At 40.6% G+C, this 7,524-nt stretch overlaps 1 long non-coding RNA gene across 1 annotated transcript; it reads left to right on the forward strand.

Annotated features, from left to right (window-relative positions):
* Positions 1 to 1,708: 1,708 nt before the first annotated feature.
* Positions 1,709 to 7,263, forward strand: LOC135966124 (uncharacterized). Its single transcript, XR_010579228.1, has 3 exons — positions 1,709 to 2,756; positions 3,892 to 3,987; positions 7,188 to 7,263. It is a non-coding gene; the product is annotated as an uncharacterized lncRNA (long non-coding RNA).
* The last annotated feature ends 261 nt before the right edge of the window (positions 7,264 to 7,524 follow it).

Genomic DNA, 7,524 nt, shown 5'->3' on the forward strand with positions numbered 1-7,524 from the left:
GGTCTGGTGGAGATGAGCTTAAAGAGTGGGCATCTGATGTAACCTGACAAGTCAAGACAGGCTTCCTGGAGGAGGTGGACACTAAGCTGAGACTCAAAAGATGAAGGGGAGTCATTGCTCTAATGTAGAAGACGTGGATTCTGGGAACAACTGCCAGGCAGAGGCCATAGCATCTGTCTAGGTCTAGGGTGGGTGGATGATATGGTTTGGCTGTGTCCACACCCAAATCTCATCTTGAATTGTAGCTCCTATAATTCCCATGTGTTGTGGGAGGAACCTGGTGGGAGATAATTGAATCATGGGGGAGGTTCCTCCACACTGTTCTCGTGGTAGTGAATACGTCTCATGAGCTCTGACAGTTTTATGAGGGGTTTCCCCTTTCACTTGGCTCTCATTCTGCCGCCATGTAAGATGTGCCTTTCGCCTTCCACCATGATTGTGAGGCCTCCCCAGCCATGTGGAACTGTGAGTTCATTAAACCTCTTTTTCTTTGTAAATTACTCAGTCTTGGGTATGTCTTTATCAGCAGCGTGAAAATGGACTAATGCCCCGGGGGAGAAAGTGCATCTGTGGCTGCCGTGTGGAGTAAGATGAGGCTGGAGATGTGGCAGGGGTCAGGTCCCTAGTGTGTGATGTCTGAGCCAAGTAGCACAAGCTTCAAGTCACTTTGAGGGGGTCACTGAAGGGTGTGGAGCAGAAGCAGCGCCCAGAGAGACCTGTGATTTAGAATGACCAGTCTGGATGCTGGGGAAACTGGGAGGATGACATAGTATAATTATACCCAGCCTTTGTACAGCACTCACAATATGTGTCAGACATGGCTGTAAACAGTTTAGATACATTACCTTCTTATTAAAATGTATTTTATGAGATAGTTACTATTATTATCATCCCACGAGTGAGGAAATTATGGAACAAAGAAGTTAGGTAACTTGCCCAGGGCCACACAGCTAGTAAGTGGTAGAACCAGGCTTAACCTCAGACCAGCCCCAGAGTTTTTGCTATTAACTAACACACCACTGCGCCACTCCCAAACCAGAGGGAGTAGCAGGTTGGATGCAGGTGGACCCCATCCTAATTCCAATCCTCCAGTAGGTGTTCAGAAAAATGAAGTACCCAGTATAATCAGTCATTGTTATTAAGTTATTAAGTGTGCTTTATGTTTCAGGCAATATACACAAATCTCTCACATGAATTTGTTATTTTGGTCCTCAGGGCAACTCTGTGAGATAGGGGGAGGGTTATTGTTGCTGTTTTACAGATGGGGAAACTGATGCCCAGAGAAGTTAAGTAACTTGCCTAAGTTCACAAAGTTACCAGAAGATTGTGGAGTGGTCTTTCAGGGAGAGTTATCTGGTATCAGGAAGGAGAGATGATTACTTAGGAAGGCCTAAGAAACAAGAGGTATTGGAAAGCTATAGCAGTTCATCTGGGGTTGACCTGGGAGCATACAGTAAAAAAAGAGCTAAACTGCAAGGTACCAACAGAGAAAAGCCCACCTGGTCCCTTTCTTCTCAGGGTGGCTCCTCTCTCTCTCTGCCTCTGCCTCTCGTCCTAGCTCAGCATGGCCGCAGGTCCCAGGTTCTGTTACATCACAGTGCAGTGCCCACAGCCCACTGTTGGTTCATGCCATTGAGATTATCTGATTGGCCACTGGCCAGCCAATGGTGGGTCAGACTTTGGAGCAGGTGATGATCCTTGGACGCCCACAGAACATCACCTTCATGAGCGCATCAGTGAACACCAGGCTAAGGAAGACATCTCTGAATATATTTTTTGGAGATTTTGATGAGTTCCTCTGAAACAAGGAGGAATGTGATGTCCAGTATCAGTTCTGCAGACCCAAGGATGAAGGGAATTCAGTGATAAACTCATTCAATGTGACTGTAATGTAGGTATCTATTTGATAACTCCAAGTAACTGTTTATTCTTGTGCCTGTTGAGTAGATGGTATGGGCCAGTTGGTGTTGATTAGTGAACCACGGACGAAGGGTGTATGTCACATGAGTTGCTCCTGGATAAAGTCACCCAGTCACCTCTTCATAAATATCCTGCATAAACTCCAAAGACAAAAGAGCATTAAGGTTGTTTTTCTAACCTTAGACCAGGCCGTGATAGAAGAACTGGGAAAGAGATAATTATATTTTTCCCGGTGAAGGTGACAAATCATGGCAAATGAGCAAAATGAAGAAGGTTTGCAGATTTCAGCAAACTCCTAAAAGATCAGCTTACAGTCATGTATACATATCTTCCTTTGTTTCTCATTTCTTTGCATCCCATTACTGTGTTCTCGGTTTAAGATACAAGACACTGGACTTTCAAATCAACAATTGTTTCAAAAGACTTCTACTGGATTCCTGCCAGTGATGGGAGGAACTTATCATTCTATGAGTTGTCAGTAAATGTTTTACCACAGTTCATCTTTTTCGGATTTTAAGATGTCTGTGCCACCAGGATGCTCAGAAAAATTACCTTCCAAATGCTACTTGGAGAAGGCTTCAGGACCACCTTGAGAAGGCAACCAGCTACAACCTTGGTGGTAGTTTCGGTTGCAGAAAGAGCGTGAGGTTTACAACTCATGTCTGTCTTCATTTTAATAGACTAGTCAATCTGTAACCAGAGATGATTAAGGAGGTTGTTAAAAGAAAATAAGCTGTCCACTATGCTGATGCCCAGTTGTTCAGATTGTTGAGGTGGTGTAGAGATGACGCACACTGGCTCAGTTTACCCACATTTGGATCCATGGACCTGCAAGTGTGTGAGCATATAGCATTGCACTTCCAACATCTTTAAAACTTTTATCTTCCCTCTGGGGTTCTGGCTCTTCCTTCTGCTTTTCCTGTTTTGTTTATTAAGCAGTAACATTTATTTAAGTATTTGCAATGTGTCAATGCTGTGCTGAGTGTGTTATGTATATTATCAATATTGCTAAGCATAGTGAGGTAGGAACTATTATTCCCCCATAGAGAGAAGCACACAGCCTAACAGGAAAGCCATTCTCCTGAGGTCGTTGTGTCAACAGATGACAGAGGCGGGACTCGAACCCAAGTCCTGTGACTCACCCATGCCTGCAAAGTCCCTTCTTGGATATCTCCCTGTTTTCTTTATCTTTTCTTTTTCTATTCTTTACTGGTGTTTTTTTTTTTTTTTTTTTTTTTTTTTTTTTTTTTTTTTTTTTTTTTTTTTTTTAGCAGAGTCTCATTCTGTCACACAGGCTGGAGTGCAGTGGCAGAATCATGGCTCGCTGCAGCCTTGACCTCCTCAGGCTCAGGTGATCCCCCTACCTCAGCCTCTCGAATAGCTGGGACTGCAGGCACACACCACCACGTCTGGCTAATTTTTGTACCTTTTTGTAGAGACGGGGTTTTACCATGTTGTCTAGGCTGGTCTCAAACTCCGGGGCTCAAGTGATCCACCTGCCTTGGCCTCCCAAAAGTGCTGGGATCACAGGCATGAGCCACTGTACCCAACCCTTCTTGTTTTGTTTAGGTGCTCACCTTTACCTAAAGGACTACCTTAGTCTCTCTTCTCTCAGGGGTCCCATCCCCCTATCTCGGCCCTCCTTTATCTCAAACTACAACTCTAGCACTTAGGAAGGAAGCAGCACACCCTCTCTGGTGACTGCAACAGAGCCCTGAGCCCCACCCACACCCCCCTGCAGGGTTGGACATTGGCAAATCCAACCACTGTTTTTTATCAAAGCAAAAGACTCATTCATTTACTTGCATTTGTGGTTGGGAGCATCTCCCGAAGAAAGGTGGGGAATTGGTGATGGGAAAGCACAAGTCAGGCTGAACGCCCGGCCCTGGGCTCTCCCATCCCTCTTCTGGAGCCCTGCGGTTTGGATCATCATCCTTTCCCAGATGCCACATTGTTTGTCCTCCCCGATAGCCTCTGTCATGACCCACCAGCCCTGGGATATCACATAAGTTACAGGTCAGATGCTGCTTTCCAGACAGAATTATGGAGAAGAGAACCATCATTTTGGTGAATGTTCTGTAAGCTCACTGGGGCCTCTTCCTGGAAAATAAATCTAGCCTCTGAGCTCTGGCTCCAGGTAGCAGCTAGCCCGACCACTTAGGTGGGAGGCTGGCTGGGGCCATAATTGTGATGCATGTACTGAGAAAAGGGAAGGAATGAGGTGGGATGGATTGCCTGATGGCAGATGCTGCAGCTTTTTCTTATCAGGGAAACAGCCCCTGCATCACAGCATTTACAAAGTAGTGATGCAGTGTGTTCCATTTTATTTTTCTCCTTACATGTTGTTAGGGATTATGGCATCGATCCCAGGCTTGAGATTTGAGTGAAAGTCATTTTGGGGCAACAGTTGGTGACCTGGGAATCAATATCCCATCTGCTCATTGCTCGATTGTCACTTAGTTTGTGCTTCCCTAAAATTAATTCAAATGAACATAATTTTTATCATAAAATTATATATATATATGCATTGTGAAAAATGTCTTTAAAAATCACCTGAAAATATACCATTTAAAGATAGTACATTTTTGTTTTTGTTAATCACATCCCTTTTTTTTACACACACAGCAGCTGAAGTCAATTTAACTTTTTGATATTTTACTAAAAACAGATAATTGGCTAATCTTACACTTTTATATACAAAGGGAAGTTCAATGTCTTCACTTTATATTTCCATAGACACTAGGGAATTAAATTCAATTTTTGTTTGTTCGTTTATTTCACCAATGCTCCTTGGGTGCCTAATGTGAGCTAAGTCCCTTTACAGGACCTGGGATAGAGGGAGAGCTGGGGTAATGTCTATGGGTCTTTCATTGCCCAGGAGATTATTTTCCAGTCATTTCCAACTCTATATCCTAATGGACTCTTGGGTTCTTTCACTTCTGACTTCTACCACTGTTTTCTGATCCATGATGCTGACACGGAACATGGCCAATGTTCCTTGATCTCTGTGCCAATTATACATTTATTGCCTCTCAGCTATAAAGTCATCCTTTTTGCTTGGTCTTTGAAAATGGATCTGGGCCCCTTTATTTTAATTGGGGCTGTATTTTTAAATATTAGTTGCCAACACTTAGTAATTATTATAACTTTATACTTTGTTCCTCATTAACTTCTCTAATCAAATATGGTCATCACCGCTATGTGTGTGTGTGTGTGTGTGTATATATATATGTGTGTGTGTGTATATATATATGTGTGTGTGTGTGTATATATATATATATGTGTGTGTGTGTGTATATATATATATATGTGTGTGTGTGTGTGTGTGTGTATATATATATATATGCTAACTTTTTTCCTGAAAGCAACTTGTTTACCGTTATTGTAGGTTCAGCCAACCCGTATTGCACATTGAAAGCCATTAGTTGCTCCCACCTCTAATAGGAGCTATAGATAGTGGATTTCAAGAGAGTACCAAGGTTGCTACTCCATAATGGTCAGAAGAGCAAGCCAAAAACATCTGAGTAAACACAGAAACCTCACATCTCACGGAGGTTTACTTAACAAAAATATCAAGACCCGGTATACCTGGAAAACTGCAGGTAGGGTTTGTTTCTTGTATAGGTTTGATTTATAATTATTACTCCCACAATGCTTGATGGCCCCAGACAGTAATAGAAGCTCTAGTGAGTTCTTGATTAAGCTAGTTTTTCCAGAATTTCATTCATTTTCTCACCTGTTGTTTGTTCTACAGTAATGTCAGGAAAATTATTTTTTTTCTGCATGCATGAGCATAGCACTGGAATCTCATTAAAGCTTTTTGTTCCTTCAGTGTTTTTACTGAAATATCGTTTTGTCTACATATAATCTACATATAATTTGCCCACATTCCCTGAGTGAGAATCCATTCAAAATTCATGTTTTTTGTTGTTGTCCTTGTTTTTTTATTACCCACCCTGCAAGTGCAAGATGGAAATTCATGCTAATGTCATTTTTTAATATTACACCTTGATTGTTAGTTACCAATATTCTGAGAATGACTGTACTGGCATTTGTTTTTATAATAATGCACAGAAGAGATAGACCCAACTTACTAACATACTTGAGGTATTTTTTCTTCTGTGTTTTGCATTCACTAATGATGATATATATATTTTTAACTACATTATTTTATAATTTCTCAGCACTAGTTGGCTATTACTTCCAATCCAGAATTGTTTTCTTATATATAATGTACAGCATATTGTATTTACATAAGTAGGATTACGTATTTTTCCTGCAAAACCATTTTAAAATTCATTTCCCATGCATATATGATAGAAAGTAGTTAGATTCCCTTCCATAAATATTTTCTTAAATAAATAGGGGTGTGTTTTATACTCTGTAATGTCTTACAGATTAGGAAATTTACTACTTCTGGGTGGTTCTGCAAGGGATACTAAATAAGTAAAAGGAAACTAGCATTTACTAAGCACAGCATTTTTGTAAACTCTTTTAGTTAATCCTCAAATAGAATTGCCAGATAAAATATAGGATCCTTAGTTAAAGTTGGATTTCATGTAATCAAGGGATACATTTTTTAGTATATCACAAATATTTCATGGTATATACTTACATTAAAATTATTTGTTGTTTATCTAAAATTCAAAATGAACTGGGTGTCCAGTATTTTCATTTGTTACATTGAGCAAAACTATCTTTGAACAACTCTGTAAGATTCCAACCTGCGTGACTTTCTTCAACCCCAGTATCTAAAGAAGAAAATTTGAGGGGAGAGTGTAGAAAACTTGAAATAGCTTCCAAAATAGAGATGTGGTAGCCTGAAATTTAAAATTAGGTTATTGATGATTTTTCCTATTATGTCTGAAAATACAGCAAAATGAAACCTACCTTTATATTGCATCACATTATTTATTGATAAATTAGAATCATAGAGTGTCCATGTTAGAAGCAGTGTTGGTTGTCATCCTACCCAACAACTTTGTTTTACAGATATAAAGAACATGTCTAAGATCCTGCTAACAGCAGAGCTTGGACTGCTAGTGAGATCTCTTAGCTATCTCCTATAAAGATTATTTGAACCACTCTGGTGTATTTAAAAATAGGATTTATGTAAAGTGTGCAAGATGTTTTTAGTTGACACACAGACAAGAGAAAGCTACATGAGCTGAGGCTATGCAAGGGGTTGGGCCAAGGGGAGGAGGGCAAGGTGGAATGGGAGAGGCTCCTTGATATCAGCATGTGCATTTTTTTTTTCTGGCTTCTAGGCCCTGCTGGAAATTTTCCATACTCTTTGTTCATTCTCCTGTATTTCCTAAGGCCGATAAAAGAGGAGATCCCTGAGGACATGCCTCTCTTTAATATCTGCTTTCCTTCCAAAGATAAACCAAAGACCAATGTATGTCGTATCTGCCCCCGTCAGCCTTTGGGACATAATTTTGGTAAATCTTCCTCTATTTTGCATTAACAGAAAATGTCACTTCTCCCTTCTTAATCTCCAGTGCAAACCTAACATTTTAGCCCTACGTTGCTTATGCTTGCACAATCCAGCTTTTAAATTCTGTTCAATTCCAATTTAAGAGTAGGCATTGTGCTAGACATTTA

This window comes from Macaca fascicularis, chromosome 11 (genome assembly GCF_037993035.2).
Source record: "Macaca fascicularis isolate 582-1 chromosome 11, T2T-MFA8v1.1".
Lineage (NCBI taxonomy): Eukaryota > Metazoa > Chordata > Mammalia > Primates > Cercopithecidae > Macaca > Macaca fascicularis.